This window comes from Somniosus microcephalus, unplaced genomic scaffold (assembly GCF_052327205.1).
Source record: "Somniosus microcephalus isolate GS21.2 unplaced genomic scaffold, FLI_Smic_1.0 unresolved_chr1, whole genome shotgun sequence".
In the NCBI taxonomy this organism is placed as follows: Eukaryota; Metazoa; Chordata; class Chondrichthyes; order Squaliformes; family Somniosidae; genus Somniosus; species Somniosus microcephalus.
This window is the reverse complement of record NW_028225179.1, coordinates 36895088-36913778: the sequence shown is the minus strand read 5'-3', so window position 1 is coordinate 36913778 and position 18691 is coordinate 36895088. Positions and strand designations below refer to the sequence as shown.

General features: G+C 54.6%; 1 protein-coding gene across 1 annotated transcript in view; it reads left to right on the top strand.

Moving 5' to 3' along the window:
- Nucleotides 1–9667: 9667 nt before the first annotated feature.
- Nucleotides 9668–18691, top strand: part of LOC147094625 (fructose-bisphosphate aldolase C-B-like) — a gene marked incomplete at its 3' end in the record, with an annotated part of 16521 nt that continues 7497 nt past the window's right edge. The window contains exon 1 of the mRNA XM_085974234.1: nucleotides 9668–9777. The remainder of the gene's footprint in view (nucleotides 9778–18691) is intronic.

Genomic DNA, 18691 nt, shown 5'->3' with positions numbered 1-18691 from the left:
TGCCCCGCCTGTGACAGAGACTGTAGGTCCCGCACTGGACTCCATCAGTCACCTGAGAACTCATTTTTAGTGTGGAAGCAAGTCATCCTCGGTTCCGAGGGACTGCCTAAGAAGACCCGTGTCCTAACTCACACCAAGTCCCGTTCACCCATCACCCCCTGTGCTCGCTGACCTACATTGACTCCCGGTTAAGCAGCGCCTCGATTTCAAAATTCTCATCCTTGTTTTCAAATCCCTCCATTCTCCCCTCCCTATCTCTGTAATCTCCTCCAGCCCCACAACCCCCCCGAGATATCTGCGCTCCTCTAATTCTGCCCTCTTGACCATCCCTGATTGTAATCGCTCCACCATTGCTGGCCGTGCCTTCTGTTGCCTAGGCCCTAAGAAACATAGAAGATAGGAGCAGGAGCAGGCCATTCGGCCCCTCGAGCCTGTTCTACCATTTAATGAGATCATGGCTGATCATCCAAACTCAGTACCTTGTCCCTGCTTTCTCCTCCTATCCCTTGATCCCTTTAGCCTTAAGAAATATATCTAACTTGTTCTTGAATATATTTAATGAATTGGCCTCTACTGCCTTCTGTGGTAGAGAATTCCACAGGTTCACCACTCTCTGGGTGAAGAAATTCCTCCTCATCTCTGTCCTAAATGGCTTACCCCTTATCCTTAGACTGTGACCCCTGGTTCTGGACTCCCCCGCCATCGGGAACATCCTTCCTGCATCCAGTCTGTCCAGTCCTGTTAGAATTTTATAAGTTTCAATGAGATCCCCTCTCATTCTTCTTAACTCCAGCGAGTACAAGCCCAATTGACCCAATCTCTCCTCATACGTCATTCCTGCCATCCCAGGTATCAGTCTGGTGAATCTTCGCTGCACTCCCTCCATGGCAAGAACATCCTTCCTCAGATAAGGCGACCAAAACTGCACACAATACTCAAGGTGTGGTCTCACCAAGGCCCTGTATAACTGCAGCAAGACATCCTTGCTCCTGTACTCGAATCCTCTCGCTACGAAGGCCAACATACCATTTGCCTTCTTAACCGCCTGCTGCACCTGCATGCTTACCTAAGCTCTGGAATTCCCTCCCTAAACCTCTCCGCCTCGCTACCCCTCTCTCCTCCTTTAAGACGCTCCTTAAAACCTACCTCCTTGACCAAACTTTTGGTCATCTGCCCTAATTTATCTTTATGTGGCTCGATGGCAAATATTTTGTCTTTTAAAACTCCTGTACTATGGTAAAGGCGCTTTATAAATACAAGTTGTTGTTGTTGTTGAACGATGGGTCGAATGGTCTCCTGTGCTGTATTATTTTATGCTTCTGTTTTTCCGACCAAATTAGCTCACATTTATCTCCAGTAACGCTCATTAAGTGCCCTCCCCCACTGTTTTGGGGTGGGTCGGGGCAGAGTCCAGCTGTCTGGTGTCTTATCTCCACCTTCATTCCTGTTTAAATATTAACACAAGGCAAGAGCGGCCTCGTAAATCCACCGGGAAGGAAAGAGTCTAAAGCGATCGGGAGCCCGGGGGCACTGAGTCCAATCGAAGAACCCCACCCACCCTTCCCGAGATCGGTTGGCCGCCCTGGTCTCTTTGGTCCGGCTCCGGACCCTCCCGACCTTCGAACCCCAGTCAGCCACCTGCCCTTGACTCGGCACTAGGCCGGTGGATGGAACCTGGGATCTTCCTGCTCCACACGTGTGCGTGTGGGGCTCAGTACCCCCCGCACCGGGTGCGAGATCAGGCTGAAACCTAGGGGGTATGAAACCTGGGCCCTTGCTGTGGGCAGAAGAAGCTTTTTTCCCCTCACCCCTTCCTGAACTTTTGTGGGACTTCAGAGGCCTGAAAAAAATTCTGGTCACTGGTGTGTTTTTCATGGTTTCCAATATTGGCCTCAGGCTCTGCAGCCACACTAGGCCTTTGCCCCTAACAAAGATGGCGTCACCGGCAGGCCCCTAACTAAGATGGCGTCCACTGCATCTCCTTAACAAAGATGGCTGCCCTAGCAACAGCGGTCCCGCCCTCCTCTGCAGCTATTACCCTTCAAAAACAGTTCTCCGTTAATTTTATCTCCTTTTTTTAGAATGGATAACACGACTTTGATCTTTCAAGTGCTGGAAAACATTACTGCGTTGATCCAGTTACAGCATTCCCCTTTACAAAGATGGCGGCCATTGACCGCGCCTGCGCACAACCCGACATCTTGCCACGCTTCCGGCTGCCGGCGGCCATTTTGTACTGCGGGGCAGGGAGGCTTTCTGGGAAAATCACCCCCCAAACCAGGGAAATCCTCCTGGGAAAGGGAGCATTCACCCAAAACCAGGGAAATCCTCCTGGGAAAGATGAAATTCACCCCCAAAACCAGGGAAATCCCCCTGGGAAAGGGAGAATTCACCCCAAAACCAGGGAAATCCCTCTGGGAAAGGGAGAATTCACCCCAAAACCAGGGAAATCCCTCTGGGAAAGGGAGAATTCACCCCCAAAACCAGGGAAATCCCTCTGGGAAAGGGAGAATTCACCCCCAAAACCAGGGAAATCCCCCTGGGAAAGGGAGAATTCACCCCAAAACCAGGGAAATCCCTCTGGGAAAGGGAGAATTCACCCCCAAAACCAGGGAAATCCCTCTGGGAAAGGGAGAATTCACCCCCAAAACCAGGGAAATCCCTCTGGGAAAGGGAGAATTCACCCCAAAACCAGGGAAATCCCTCTGGGAAAGGGAGAATTCACCCCGAAACCAGGAAAATCCCCCTGGGAAAGGGAGAATTCACCCCAAAACCAGGGAAATCCCTCTGGGAAAGGGAGAATTCACCCCAAAACCAGGGAAATCCCCCTGGGAAAGGGAGAATTCACCCCAAAACCAGGAAAATCACCCTGGGAAAGGGAGAATTCACCCCCAAAACCAGGGAAATCCCACTGGGAAAGGGAGAATTCACCCCCAAAACCTGGGAAATCCCCCTGGGAAAGGGGGAATTCACCCCAAAACCTGGGAAACCCCCCCGGGAAAGGGAGAATTGACCCCAAAACCAGGGAAACCCCCCGGGAAAGGGAGAATTCACCCCCAAAACCAGGGAAATCCCACTGGGAAAGGGAGAATTCACCCCCAAAACCTGGGAAATCCCCCTGGGAAAGGGAGAATTCACCCCCAAAACCAGGAAAATCCCCCTGGGAAAGGGAGAATTCACCCCAAAACCTGGGAAATCCCCCTGGGAAAGGGAGAATTCACCCCCAAAACCAGGAAAATCCCCCTGGGAAAGGGAGAATTCACCCCAAAACCAGGGAAACCCCCCCGGGAAAGGGAGAATTCACACCCAAAACCAGGGAACCCCCCCCCCCCGGGAAAGGGAGAATTCACCCAAAACCAGGGAAATCCCTCTGGGAAAGGGAGAATTCACCCCAAAACCAGAGAAATCCCCCTGGGAAAGGGGGAATTCACCCCAAAACCAGGGAAATCCCCCTGGGAAAGGGAGAATTCACACCAAAACCAGGGAAATCCCCCTGGGAAAGGGAGAATTCACCCCAAAACCAGGAAAGTCCCCCTGGGAAAGGGAGAATTCACCCCCAAAACCAGGGAAATCCCTCTGGGAAAGGGAGAATTCACCCCAAAACCAGGAAAGTCCCCCTGGGAAAGGGAGAATTCACCCCCAAAACCAGGGAAATCCCTCTGGGAAAGGGAGAATTCACCCCAAAACCAGGGAAATCCCCCTGGGAAAGGGAGAATTCACCCCCAAAACCAGAGAAATCCCACTGGGAAAGGGAGAATTCACCCCCAAAACCTGGGAAATCCCCCTGGGAAAGGGAGAATTCACCCCAAAACCTGGGAAACCCCCCCCCGGGAAAGGGAGAATTCACCCCCAAAACCAGGGAATTCCCACTGGGAAAGGGAGAATTCACCCCCAAAACCTGGGAAACCCCCCCCGGGAAAGGGAGAATTCACCCCCAAAACCAGGGAAATCCCACTGGGAAAGGGAGAATTCACCCCCAAAACCTGGGAAATCCCCCTGGGAAAGGGGGAATTCACCCCAAAACCTGGGAAATCCCCTTGGGAAAGGGAGAATTCACCCCCAAAACTAGGGAAATCCCCCTGGGAAAGGGAGAATTCACCCCAAAACCAGGGAAATCCCCCTGGGAAAGGGAGAATTCACCCCAAAACCAGGAAAATCCCCCTGGGAAAGGGAGAATTCACACCAAAACCAGGAAAATCCACCTGGGAAAGGGAGAATTCACCCCAAAACCAGGAAAATCCACCTGGGAAAGGGAGAATTCACTCCCAAAACCAGGGATATCCCACTGGGAAAGGGAGAATTCACCCAAAACCAGGTAAATCCCCCTGGGAAAGGGAGAATTCACCCCAAAACCAGGGAAACCCCCCCTGCGAAAGGGAGAATTCACCCCCAAAACCAGGGAAATTCCACTGGGAAAGGGAGAATTCACCCCCAAAACCTGGGAAATCCCCCTGGGAAAGGGGGAATTCACCCCAAAACCTGGGAAATCCCCCTGGGAAAGGGAGAATTCACCCCCAAAACCAGGGAAATCCCCCTGGGAAAGGGAGAATTCGCCCCAAAACCAGGGAAATCCCCCTGGGAAAGGGAGAATTCACCCCAAAACCAGGAAAATCCCCCTGGGAAAGGGAGAATTCACCCCCAAACCAGGGATATCCCTCTGGGAAAGGGAGAATTCACCCCAAAACCAGGGAAAGGGAGAATTCACCCCAAAACCAGGAAAATCCACCTGGGAAAGGGAGAATTCACCCCCAAAACCAGGGAAATCCCACTGGGAAAGGGAGAAATCACCCAAAACCAGGGAAATCCCCCTGGGAAAGAGAGAATTCACCCCCAAAACCGGGGAAATCCCTCTGGGAAAAGGAGAATTCACCCAAAACCAGGGAAATCCCCCTGGGAAAGGGAGAATTCACCCCAAAACCAGGGAAATCCCCCTGGGAAAGGGAGAATTCACCCCAAAACCAGGGAAGTCCCCCTGGGAAAGGGAGAATTCACCCCCAAAACTGGGGAAATCCCTCTGGGAAAGGGAGAATTCACCCAAAACCAGGGAAATCCCACTGGGAAAGGGAGAATTTACCCCCAAAACCAGGGAAATCCCCCTGGGAAAGGGAGAATTCACCCCCAAAACCGGGGAAATCCCTCTGGGAAAGGGAGAATTCACCCCCAAAACCAGGGAAATCCCACTGGGAAAGGGAGAATTCACCCCCAAAACTGGGGAAATCCCTCTGGGAAAGGGAGAATTCACCCAAAACCAGGGAAATCCCCCTGGGAAAGGGAGAATTTACCCCCAAAACCAGGGAAATCCCCCTGGGAAAGGGAGAATTCACCCCAAAACCAGGGAAATCCCTCTGGGAAAGGGAGAATTCACCCCAAAACCAGGGAAATCCCTCTGGGAAAGGGAGAATTCACCCCAAAACCAGGGAAATCCCACTGGGAAAGGGAGAATTCACCCCAAAACCTGGGAAATCCCCCTGGGAAAGGGGGATTTCACCCCACAACCTGGGAAATCCCCCTGGGAAAGGGGGAATTCACCCCAAAACCTGGGAAATCCCCCTGGGAAAGGGAGAATTCACCCCAAAACCAGGAAAATCCCCCTGGGAAAGGGAGAATTCACCCCAAAACCAGGGAAATCCCTCTGGGAAAGGGAGAATTCACCCCAAAACCAGGGAAATCCCCCTGGGAAAGGGAGAATTCACCCCAAAACCAGGAAAATCCCCCTGGGAAAGGGAGAATTCACCCCCAAAACCAGGGAAATCCCACTGGGAAAGGGAGAATTCACCCCCAAAACCTGGGAAATCCCCCTGGGAAAGGGGGAATTCATCCCAAAACCAGGGAAATCCCCCTGGGAAAGGGAGAATTCACCCCAAAACCAGGGAAATCCCCCTGGGAAAGGGAGAATTCACCCCAAAACCAGGAAAATCCCCCTGGGAAAGGGAGAATTCACCCCCAAAACCAGGGAAATCCCTCTGGGAAAGGGAGAATTCACCCCAAAACCAGGGAAATCCCTCTGGGAAAGGGAGAATTCACCCCAAAACCAGGAAAATCCCCCTGGGAAAGGGAGAATTCACCCCAAAACTAGGGAAATCCCTCTGGGAAAGGGAGAATTCACCCCAAAACCAGGGAAATCCCCCTGGGAAAGGGAGAATTCACCCCAAAACCAGGAAAATCCCCCTGGGAAAGGGAGAATTCACCCCCAAAACCAGGGAAATCCCACTGGGAAAGGGAGAATTCACCCCCAAAACCTGGGAAATCCCCCTGGGAAAGGGGGAATTCACCCCAAAACCTGGGAAATCCCCTTGGGAAAGGGAGAATTCACCCCCAAAACCAGGGAAATCCCTCTGGGAAAGGGAGAATTCACCCCAAAACCTGGGAAATCCCCCTGGGAAAGGGAGAATTCACCCCAAAACCAGGAAAATCCCCCTGGGAAAGGGAGAATTCACCCCAAAACCAGGGATATCCCTCTGGGAAAGAGTGAATTCACCCCAAAACCAGGGAAATCCCCCTGGGAAAGGGAGAATTCACCCCAAAACCAGGAAAATCCACCTGGGAAAGGGAGAATTCACCCCCAAAACCAGGGATATCCCACTGGGAAAGGGAGAATTCACCCAAAACCAGGGAAATCCCCCTGGGAAAGGGAGAATTCATCCCAAAACCAGGGAAACCCCCCCTGGGAAAGGGAGAATTCACCCCCAAAACCAGGGAAATCCCACTGGGAAAGGGGGAATTCACCCCAAAACCTGGGAAATCCCCCTGGGAAAGGGAGAATTCACCCCCAAAACCAGGGAAATCCCCCTGGGAAAGGGAGAATTCACCCCAAAACCAGGGAAATCCCCCTGGGAAAGGGAGAATTCACCCCAAAACCAGGAAAATCCCCCTGGGAAAGGGAGAATTCACCCCAAAACCAGGGATATCCCTCTGGGAAAGGGAGAATTCACCCCAAAACCAGGGAAATCCCCCTGGGAAAGGGAGAATTCACCCCAAAACCAGGAAAATCCACGTGGGAAAGGGAGAATTCACCCCCAAAACCAGGGAAATCCCACTGGGAAAGGGATAATTCACCCAAAACCAGGGAAATCCCCCTGGGAAAGGGAGAATTCACCTCCAAAACCGGGGAAATCCCTCTGGGAAAAGGAGAATTCACCCAAAACCAGGGAAATCCCCCTGGGAAAGGGAGAATTCACCCCAAAACCAGGGAAATCCCCCTGGGAAAGGGAGAATTCACCCCAAAACCAGGGAAATCCACCTGGGAAAGGGAGAATTCACCCCAAAATCAGGAAAATCCACCTGGGAAAGGGAGAATTCACCCCCAAAACCAGGGAAATCCCACTGGGAAAGGGAGAATTCACCCAAAACCAGGGAAATCCCCCTGGGAAAGGGAGAATTCACCCCCAAAACCAGGGAAATCCCCCTGGGAAAGGGAGAATTCACCCAAAACCGGGGAAATCCCTCTGGGAAAAGGAGAATTCACCCAAAACCAGGGAAATCCCCCTGGGAAAGGGAGAATTCACCCAAAACCGGGGAAATCCCTCTGGGAAAAGGAGAATTCACCCAAAACCAGGGAAATCCCCCTGGGAAAGGGAGAATTCACCCCAAAACCAGGGAAATCCCTCTGGGAAAGGGAGAATTCACCCCAAAACCAGGGATATCCCCCTGGGAAAGGGAGAATTCACCCAAAACCAGGGATATCCCCCTGGGAAAGGGAGAATTCACCCAAAACCAGGGAAATCCCCCTGGGAAAGGGGGAATTCACCCCCAAAACCAGGGAAATCCCTCTGGGAAAGGGAGAATTCACCCAAAACCAGGGAAATCCCCCTGGGAAAGGGGGAATTCACCCCCAAAACCAGGGAAATCCCTCTGGGAAAGGGAGAATTCACCCCCAAAACTGGGGAAATCCCCCTGGGAAAGGGAGAATTCACCCCAAAACCAGGGAAATCCCCCTGGGAAAGGGAGAGTTCACCCACAACCAGGGAAATCCACCCGGGAAAGGGAGAATTCACCCCAAAACCAGGGAAATCCACCCGGGAAAGGGGAAATTCACCCAAAACCAGGGAAATCCCACTGGGAAAGGTGAAATTCACCCCCAACATCAGAGCCAGGTCATTCAGGGGTGATGTCAGGAAGCATTTCTTCACACAAAGGGTGATGGAAATCTGGAACCCTCTCCCCCGAAAAGCTGTGGATGCTGGGGGTCAGTTGGAGCTTTCAAGGCCGAGATTGATGGATTTTTGCTGAGTAAGGGTATCGAGGGATATGAAGCATAGGCGGGTAAATGGAGTTAAGATACAGATCAGTCACGATCTGACTGAATGGCAGAACAGGCTCGAGGGGCTGAATGGGCCTCCTCCTGTTCCCGTGTAACAGGCTTGAGGGGCTGAATGGCCTCCTCCTGTTCCTGTATAACAGGCTCGAGGGGCTGAATGGCCTCCTCCTGTTGCTGTGTAACAGGCTCGAGGGGCTGAATGGCCACCTCCTGTTCCTGTGTAACAGGCTCGAGGGGCTTAATGGGCCTCCTCCTGTTCCTGTGTAATGGGCTCGAGGGGCTGAATGGCCTCCTCCTGTTCCCGTGTAACAGGCTTGAGGGGCTGAATGGCCTCCTCCTGTTCCTGTGTAACAGGCTCGAGGGGCTGAATGGCCTCCTCCTGTTCCTGTGTAATGGGCTCGAGGGGCTGAATGGCCTCCTCCTGTTCGCGTGTAACAGGCTCGAGGGGCTGAATGGCCTCCTCCTGTTCCTGTGTAACAGGCTCGAGGGGCTGAATGACCTCCTCCTGTTCGCGTGTAACAGGCTCGAGGGGCTGAATGGCCTCCTCCTGTTCCTGTGTAACAGGCTCGAGGGGCTGAATGGGCCTCCTCCTGTTCCCGTGTAACAGGCTCGAGGGGCTGAATGGCCTCCTCCTGTTCTGTGTAACAGGCTCGAGTGGCTGAATGGGCCTCCTCCTGTTCCTGTGTAACAGGCTCGAGGGGCTGAATGGCCTCCTACTGTTCCTGTGTAACAGGCTCGAGGGGCTGAATGGCCTCCTCCTGTTCCTGTGTAACAGGCTCGAGGGGCTGAATGGCCTCCTCCTGTTTCTGTGTAACAGGCTCGAGGGGCTGAATGGCCTCCTCCTGTTCCTGTGTAACAGGCTCGAGGGGCTGAATGGGCCTCCTCCTGTTCCTATGTAACAGGCTCGAGGGGCTGAATGGGCCTCCTCCTGTTCCTGTGTAACAGACTCGAGGGGCTGAATGGGCCTCCTCCTGTTCCTGTGTAACAGGCTCGAGGGGCTGAACGGGCCTCCTCCTGTTCCTGTGTAACAGGCTCGAGGGGCTGAACGGGCCTCCTCCTGTTCCTGTGTAACAGGCTCGAGGGGCTGAATGGCCTCCTCCTGTTCCCGTGTAACAGGCTCGAGGGGCTGAATGGGCCTCCTGTTCCTGTGTAACAGGCTCGAGGGGCTGAATGGCCTCCTCCTGTTCCTGTGTAACAGGCTCGAGGGGTCTGAATGACCTCCTCCTGCTCCTGTATAAGAGTTTAAACCTTTCTCTCCCCTCCCTAGCAGTGCCCCAGTCCTTTCAGAGCAATTCGTTAATGTCAGGGTGTTAGGTTGCAGGAACCGAGAAGGTTAAAGATGAAAGCTGAGACTCTCTTGGCGAGAAGGTCAGAGGCAGCGAGGAGGAGACAGTTAATAATAGCCTCGCATTCCCCGCTGGCTTTATAAGGCAGCCAGACGCCGTGCGAAGCCACTCGCTCGGAGATCATCGCACCGCCCACGGGACAGGACCCTCGCTCGCCTCTGCTAGCAATCCGAGGTAGGTCCCACTCAAACTGGGCACGCAGAGCAAGGAGAGGCCCAGGCTTCATCTCCAGGCCTGTGCTGAGGGTCGAAGCTGAGAGGCTGTTTCTCCCTGTCTGGAGAGTCTAGAACCAGGGGGCAGAGTCTCAGGATAAGGGGCCGGCCATTGAGGACTGAGGTGAGGAGGAATTTCTTCACCCAGAGAGTGGTGAACCTGTGGAATTCTCTACCACAGAAGGCAGTGGAGGCCAATTCATTAAATATATTCAAGAAGGAGTTAGATATATTTCTTAAGGCTAAAGGGATCAAGGGATATGGGGAGAAGGCAGGGACAGGGTACTGAATTTGGATGATCAGCCATGATCGCATTGAATGGCGGAGCAGGCTTGAGGGGCTGAAGGGCCGACTCCTGCTCCTATCGTCTATGTTTCTATGTTTAGAGGGGATTTGAGGAAAAACTTTTTCACCCAGAGGGTGGGTTGGAATCTGGAACTCACTGTCTGAAAGGGTGGTAGAGGCAGGAACCCTCACAACATTCAAGAAGCATTTAGATGAGCACTTGAAACGCCATAGCATACAAGGCTACGGACCAAGTGCTGGAAAATGGGATTAGATTAGACAGGGCTCGATGGCCGGCGCGGACACGATGGGCCGAAGGGCCTCTTTCTGTGCCGTGTGACTCTAAGATCAGCCGTGATCTTGTTGAATGGCGGAGCAGGCTCGAGGGGCCGAATGGCCTCCTCCTGGCTCCTAATTCTCATGTTGGCTGATCTTACCCTGGGCGGGGGTAGCAGATTGTAGACAGAGGTCCACCACTGTCGGAGTTGGGGGGGGGGGTGGATGGGGTGTTGGGAGGGGGAGAGGGCGGCGGTGGTGGTGGTGGGGGGTTGGGTGGGGGATCAGTCCTGTCAATAGCCCCTGGACGGTCGATCCATTGCTGCAGCTGCTAGGGATCGAGTTTCCCATCTCCCCCAGATATCATGCGCTCCTTGGAGGCTGCACCTGTTCTCAGTCTGACTGGCAGAGCAACCGGTCTCGTCTTCATCCCCTCTGCATTCCAATGCCCCCCTCCCCCCCCTCATCGAACGGCACAGCACAGGAGGAGGCCATTCGGCCCATCGAGTCTGCGCCGGCTCTTTCGAAAAGCACTCCAGTCAGTCCCGCTCCCCCTGCTCTTTCCCCATATCCCTGCAATTATCCCTCCTTCAATTATTTCTCCAATCCCCTTTCGAAGGCGACTATTGAATCTGCCTCCACCACCCGATCAGGCAGCGCATTCCAGATCCGAACCACTCGCTGTGTAAGAAAGTTTTTCCTCGTCTCCCCTCTGGTTCTTTTGCCAATCACCTTAAATCTGTGCCCTCGGGTTACCGGCCCTCCAGCCACTGGGAACAGTTTCTCCTTATTTACTCTATCGAAACCCTTCATGATTTTGAATACCTCGATCAAATCTCCTTCTCTGCTCTAAGGAGAACAATCCCAGCTACTCCAGTCTCTCCACATCACTGAAGCCCCTCATCCCTGGGACCATTCTGGTCAATCTCCCCTTAACCTTCTCTGCTCTAAGGAGAACAACGCCAGCTACTCCAGTCTCTCCACATCACTGAAGTCCCTCATCCCCTGGTACCATTCTGGTCAATCTCCCCTTAACCTTCTCTGCTCTAAGGAGAACAATCCCAGCTTCTCCAGTCTCTCCACATCACTGAAGTCCCTCATCCCCTGGAACCATTCTGGTCAATCTCCCCTTAACCTTCTCTGCTCCAAGGAGAACAATCCCAGCTTCTCCAGTCTCTCCACATCACTGAAGTCCCTCATCCCCGGTACCATTCTGGTCAATCTCCCCTTAACCTTCTCTGCTCTAAGGAGAACAACCCCAGCTTCTCCAGTCTCTCCACATCACTGAAGTCCCTCATCCCTGGTACCATTCTGGTCAATCTCCCCTTAACCTTCTCTGCTCTAAGGAGAACAACCCCAGCTTCTCCAGTCTCTCCACATCACTGAAGTCCCTCATCCCTGGTACCATTCTGGTCAATCTCCCCTTAACCTTCTCTGCTCTAAGGAGAACAATCCCAGCTTCTCCAGTCTCTCCACATCACTGAAGTCCCTCATCCCCTGGAACCATTCTGGTCAATCTCCCCTTAACCTTCTCTGCTCTAAGGAGAACAACCCCAGCTTCTCCAGTCTCTCCACATCACTGAAGTCCCTCATCCCCTGGAACCATTCTGGTCAATCTCCCCTTAACCTTCTCTGCTCTAAGGAGAACAACCCCAGCTTCTCCAGTCTCTCCACATCACTGAAGTCCCTCATCCCTGGTACCATTCTGGTCAATCTCCCCTTAACCTTCTCTGCTCTAAGGAGAACAATCCCAGCTTCTCCAGTCTCTCCACATCACTGAAGTCCCTCATTCCCTGGAACCATTCTGGTCAATCTCCCCTTAACCTTCTCTGCTCCAAGGAGAACAATCCCAGCTTCTCCAGTCTCTCCACATCACTGAAGTCCCTCATCCCTGGTACCATTCTGGTCAATCTCCTCTTAACCTTCTCTGCTCTAAGGAGAACAACCCCAGCTTCTCCAGTCTCTCCACATCACTGAAGTCCCTCATCCCTGGTACCATTCTGGTCAATCTCCCCTTAACCTTCTCTGCTCTAAGGAGAACAATCCCAGCTTCTCCAGTCTCTCCACATCACTGAAGTCCCTCATCCCTGGTACCATTCTGGTCAATCTCTCCCTTAACCTTCTCTGCTCTAAGGAGAACAACCCCAGCTTCTCCAGTCTCTCCACATCACTGAAGTCCCTCATCCCCTGGTACCATTCTGGTCAATCTCTCCCTTAACCTTCTCTGCTCCAAGGAGAACAATCCCAGCTTCTCCAGTCTATCCACATCACTGAAGTCCCTCATCCCTGGTACCATTCTGGTCAATCTCTCCCTTAACCTTCTCTGCTCCAAGGAGAACAATCCCAGCTTCTCCAGTCTCTCCACATCACTGAAGTCCCTCATCCCTGGTACCATTCTGGTCAATCTCTCCCTTAACCTTCTCTGCTCTAAGGAGAACAACCCCAGCTTCTCCAGTCTCTCCACATCACTGAAGTCCCGCATCCCTGGTACCATTCTGGTCAATCTCTCCCCTTAACCTTCTCTGCTCTAAGGAGAACAACCCCAGCTTCTCCAGTCTCTCCACATCACTGAAGTCCCTCATCCCTGGTACCATTCTGGTCAATCTGTCCCTTAACCTTCTCTGCTCTAAGGAGAACAACCCTAGCTTCTCCAGTCTCTCCACATATCTGAAGTCCCTCATCCCTGGTACCATTCTGGTCAATCTCCCCTTAACCTTCTCTGCTCTAAGGAGAACAACCCCAGCTTCTCCAGTCTCTCCACATCACTGAAGTCCCTCATCCCTGGTACCATTCTGGTCAATCTCTTCTCCACCCTCTCCAAGGCCTGGACATCCTTCCTAAAGTGCGGTGCCCAGAATTGGACACAATACTCCAACTGGGACCGAACCAGTGTTTTTATAAAGGGTTTAGCAGTAACGTCCTGGCTTTTGTACTGTATTTATAAAAGCCCAGGATGCCATTGGTGTGACCTGTAGGATCTGGGAGAGTTGGGTTGATGGGACATGGGTCAACGGCCATGGGACCCATTCCCACCCACTCCCAAGCGAGAGACTCAGCACTTTCAGGAGTGGGAACGGGCGAATTGGAGGAGAAGGCCCAGCATTTATTGCCCATCCCTAGTTGCCCTCGAGAAGGTGGTGGTGAGCCGCCTTCTTGAACCGCTGCAGTCCGTGTGGTGAAGGTGCTCCCACAGTGCTGTTAGGGAGGGAGTTCCAGGAACTTGACCCAGCGACGATGAAGGAACGGCCGATATATTTCCAAGTCAGGATGGTGTGTGACTCGGAGGGGAACTTGGAGGTGGTGGTGTTTCCATGCGCCTGCTGCTCTTGGCCTTCTAGTTGGAAGAGGTCGTGGGTTTGGGAGGTGCTGCCGAAGAAGCCTTGGCGAGTTGCTGCAGTGCATCTTGTAGATGGTACACACTGCAGCCACGGTGCGCCGGTGGTGGAGGGAGTGGATGTTTAAGGTGGTGGATGGGGGGCCAATCAAGCGGGCTGCTTTCTCCTGGATGGGGTGCCGAGACTCTCTCGCCCTCAGGGCTAGACCCAGCACAACCCCCCTCCCACCCCCTCCCTATCTCTGTGACCTCCTCCAGCCCCCTACAACCCTCCCTATCTCTGTGACCTCCTCCAGCCCTACAACCCTCCCTATCTATGTAACTTCCTCCAGCCCCTACAACCCTCCCTATCTCTGTAACCTCCTCCAGCCCCTACACCCCTCCCTATCTCTGTAACCTCCTCCAGCCCCTACAACCCTCCCTATCTCTGTAACCTCCTCCAGCCCCTACAACCCTCCCTATCTCTGTAACCTCCTCCAGCCCCCTACAACCCTCCCTATCTATGTAACTTCCTCCAGCCCCTACACCCCTCCCTATCTCTGTAACCTCCTCCAGCCCCTACACCCCTCCCTATCTCTGTAACCTCCTCCAGCCCCCTACAACCCTCCCTATCTCTGTAACCTCCTCCAGCCCCTACAACCCTCCCTATCTCTGTAACCTCCTCCAGCCCCTACAACCCTCCCTATCTCTGTGACCTCCTCCAGCCCTACAACCCTCCCTATCTCTGTGACCTCCTCCAGCCCTACAACCCTCCCTATCTATGTAACCTCCTCCAGCCCCTACACCCCTCCCTATCTCTGTAACCTCCTCCAGCCCTACAACCCTCCCTATCTCTGTAACCTCCTCCAGCCCCTACAACCCTCCCTATCTCTGTAACCTCCTCCAGCCCCTCCAACCCTCCCTATCTCTGTAACCTCCTCCAGCCCCTACAACCCTCCCTATCTCTGTAACCTCCTCCAGCCCCTACAACCCTCCCTATCTCTGTAACCTTCTCCAGCCCCCTACAACCGTCCCTATCTCTGTGACCTCCTCCAGCCCCTACCACCCTCCCTATCTCTGTAACCTCACAGCCCCCTACAACCCTCCCTATCTCTGTAACCTCCTCCAGCCCCTACAACCCTCCCTATCTCTGTAACCTTCTCCAGCCCCCTACAACCCTCCCTATCTCTGTGGCCTCCTCCAGCCCCTACCACCCTCCCTATCTCTGTAACCTCACAGCCCCCTACAACCCTCCCTATCTCTGTAACCTCCTCCAGACCCTACAACCCTCCCTATCTCTGTAACCTCCTCCAGCCCTACAACCCTCCCTACCTCTGTGACCTCCTCCAGCCCCAACAACCCTCCCTATCTCTGTAACCTCCTCCAGCCCTACAACCCTCCCTATCTCTGTGACCTCCTCCAGCCCCTACAACCCTCCCTATCTCTGTGACCTCCTCCAGCCCCCTACAACCCTCCCTATCTCTGTGACTTCCTCCAGCCCCACAACCCTCCCTATCTCTGTGACCTCCTCCAGCCCCTACAACCCTCCCTATCTCTGTAACCTCCTCCAGCCCCTACAACACTCCCTATCTCTGTAACCTCCTCCACCCCCTACCACCCTCCCTATCTCTGTGACCTCCTCCAGCCCCCTACAACCCTCCCTATCTCTGTGACCTCCTCCAGCCCCCTACAACCCTCCCTATCTCAGTGACCTCCTCCAGCCCCCTACAACACTCCCTATCTCTGTAACCTCCTCCACCCCCTACCACCCTCCCTATCTCTGTGACCTCCTCCAGCCCCTACAACCCTCCCTATCTCTGTAACCTCCTCCAGCCCCTACAACCCTCTCTATCTCTGTGACCTCCTCCAGCCCCTACAACCCTCCCTATCTCTGTAACCTCCTCCAGCCCCTACAACACTCCCTACCTCTGTAACCTCCTCCAGCCCTACAACCCTCCCTATCTCTGTGACCTCCTCCAGCCCCTACAACCCTCCCTATCTCTGTGACCTCCTCCAGCCCCTACAACCCTCCCTATCTCTGTAACCTCCACCAGCCCCTACAACACTCCCTATCTCTGTAACCTCCTCCACCCCCTACCACCCTCCCTATTTCTGTGACCTCCTCCAGCCCCCTACAACCCTCCCTATCTCTGTAACCTCCTCCAGCCCGTACAACCCTCCCTATCTCTGTAACCTCCTCCAGCCCCTACAACCCTCCCTATCTCTGTAACCTCCTCCAGCCCTACAACCCTCCCTATCTCTGTAACCTCCTCCAGCCCCTACCACCCTCCCTATCTCTGTAACCTCCTCCAGCCCCTACCACCCTCCCTATCTCTGTAACCTCCTCCAGCCCCCTACAACCCTCCCTATCTCTGTAACCTCCTCCAGCCCCTACCACCCTCCCTATCTCTGTAACCTCCTCCAGCCCTACAACCCTCCCTATCTCTGTAACCTCCTCCAGCCCCTACCACCCTCACTATCTCTGTAACCTCCTCCAGCCCCCTACAACCCTCTGAGATCTCAGCGCTCCTCCAATCCCGGCCTCTTGAGCATCCCCCCGATTTCCATCGCTCCACTATTGGCGGCCGTGCCTTCAGCCGCCTGGGCCCCGAGCTCTGGAATTCCCTCCCTAAACCTCTCCGCCTCTCTCTCCTCCTTTAAGACGCTCCTTAAAAAACCGACCTCTTTGATCGAAATGATGAGGCTCGGTGTTGAATCTTTGTCTGGTTTATGCTCCAGTGATGTTTTATACGAGGTTAAAGCTGGAGTGTGACTGGGCGCGGGGCGTATTATTTTGCCAGCTGAGGCTGTATTGCTGGCCGGGGTTCGGGGGGCGGTGGGGGTGGTGTGGAGGTAGGCGGGCGGTTCCCGGTGTCTCTGAACCTTCGCAGGCCTGTCTGCCGGTTCTCCCTGGCCCACACACACCCTAACACGCTGGTGAAGGTCGATGGGAAGGTCACTGGCTCTGGCACCCGGCACTGTTTGATCCGGGTCCTCTTGTGTTTCTCTCTCTCTCTGTACGGGGGGAGGCAGGGGGGGAGGCTGTGACGTGCTTTAACCCTCGCAGCGCCGAACCGCGGGACACGGGTAGGCTCCGAGCGATGAGACTGATTCCCGCTCCCCCGCCCCCCAACTCTCTCTCCCTCCTGAAGGCGGCAACACTCGCTGGAGGACGGGGTCGGGGGGGTGGGGGTAGATCTGGAGGGGAGGCGGAGGGGATGTCGGGGGCGGCATCGTGTGATGCCTGGGGACGGCGGGGTCGAGCGTGGAGGGGCGATCGGGCGCGGTGGGGATTGGGGCAAGCGGGCGTGGGGGTTACAGAGACGGATCTGGGGCGGGGGGATCGGGCGCGGGGGGATGGGGTGCGGGGGAATGGGGTGCGGGAGGATGAGATCGGGGGGATGGGATGCGGGGGGATGGGGTGAGGGGGGATGGAGTGCGGGTGAGTGCGAACCTTTGGGAGCAGATGGCCATCCAGTAACAGATGTAGAGTAGAGTTAACTGGTGGAGAGCGAACTCTCTCTCTGTCTCTCTCTCTCTCTGTCTCTCTCTCTGTCTGACCCGCTCTCTCTCTCTCTCTCTCTCTCTGTCTCTCTCTCTCTGTCTCTCTCTCTCTGTCTCTGTCTCTCTCTCTGTCTGACCCGCTCTCTGTCTCTCTCTCTCTCTCTCTCTCTCTCTCTCTCTGTCTCTCTCTCTCTGTCTCTCTCCCTCTCTCTCACGCTGGCTCCAGACTCTCAGAGCGTTCTCCAGTTGGTGTTCAGTTCCCAGTTGACATTTGCAGGAGCTGTTTGACCGTGTAATAAAGACTGTGTCAGCATCTCCTGACCCAAACTGCATTCCTCCCAGTTCACTTCAGTCAGGGCTAGTCACATTGAAGGGCATGGTATTCTTAGCAACAGAAGGTAAGGTCACAGCCTGAACAGGAGGGGGAGGGGGAGAGAGAGAGAGAGAGAGAGAGAGAGAGAGACACAGAGAGAGAGAGACAGAGAGAGACAGAGAGAGAGAGAGAGACAGAGAGAGAGAGACACAGAGAGAGAGAGAGAGACAGAGAGAGAGGGAGACAGAGAGAGAGACACAGAGAGAGAGAGACAGAGAGAGAGGCAGAGAGAGAGAGAGAGAGAGAGGGGGATGGTGGGGAGTGGGGGATGGTGCGGAGCGGGGGTGGAGGGGAGCGGGGGGAGGGGAGGGGGATGGTGGGGAGCGGCGATGGAGGAGAGCGGGGGGTATTCCTGCTCCCGCGGGGACCCGAACCCAGGGGCGAGTCGGTGCCCTTTCGCGCAGGGAGAAGGGAGGCAGACATTTGCCGAAAGGAAGTTGTTGAGAGCGGGCCTGCCCCTTTAAGCGATGCTCTGCCGCATTGTGATCAGGGCGGGAGGAGCCTGTGCCTTTAAAGGCTCCTCTGCAGTGTGAGTCAGTCGATGACGTCAGTGTGTAGCTGAGGGCAGTCACGTAACGGGCAGAGAGAGAGAGAGAGAGAGAGCAAGGAACAGCACGCCACACATTCCAGCAGCAGGCAGCGAGAGGGAGCAGCACTCACAGAGCATTGCTGGGCAGCGAGAGGTACGTGACTGGCACCGAGCCCTCGTGCCCAGGGAGATGGCCAGGGGCACAGACACAGGGGCACAGACCCAGGGCGTGTAATTGTTGCACACCCCATGTAAGGGATGCTACTGCTCTGGCTGGTGAACAGACATTTCCCAGCTCTGTGGGTGTGTGAGAGTGTGTGGGTGTGTGGGTGTCTGTGTGTGAGAGTGTGTGGGTGTGGGGCAGGGGGCAGGGGAGAGCAGCACTGAGATCTGATTCGAGCCTCCCCACACCTCTGCCATGTGATGGGCAGCCGGTAAATTGACTCGAGCCTGGGACTACACTGATTCTGGGCAACAGGAGGAAATGGAGGGCACTATCCCGGGGAACCTCACAGGGAGGTGCGATGGAGAGTGAGCGAGAGACAGAGAGAGAGAGAGAGAGAGAGGCAGAGAGAGAGAGAGAGAGACAGAGAGAG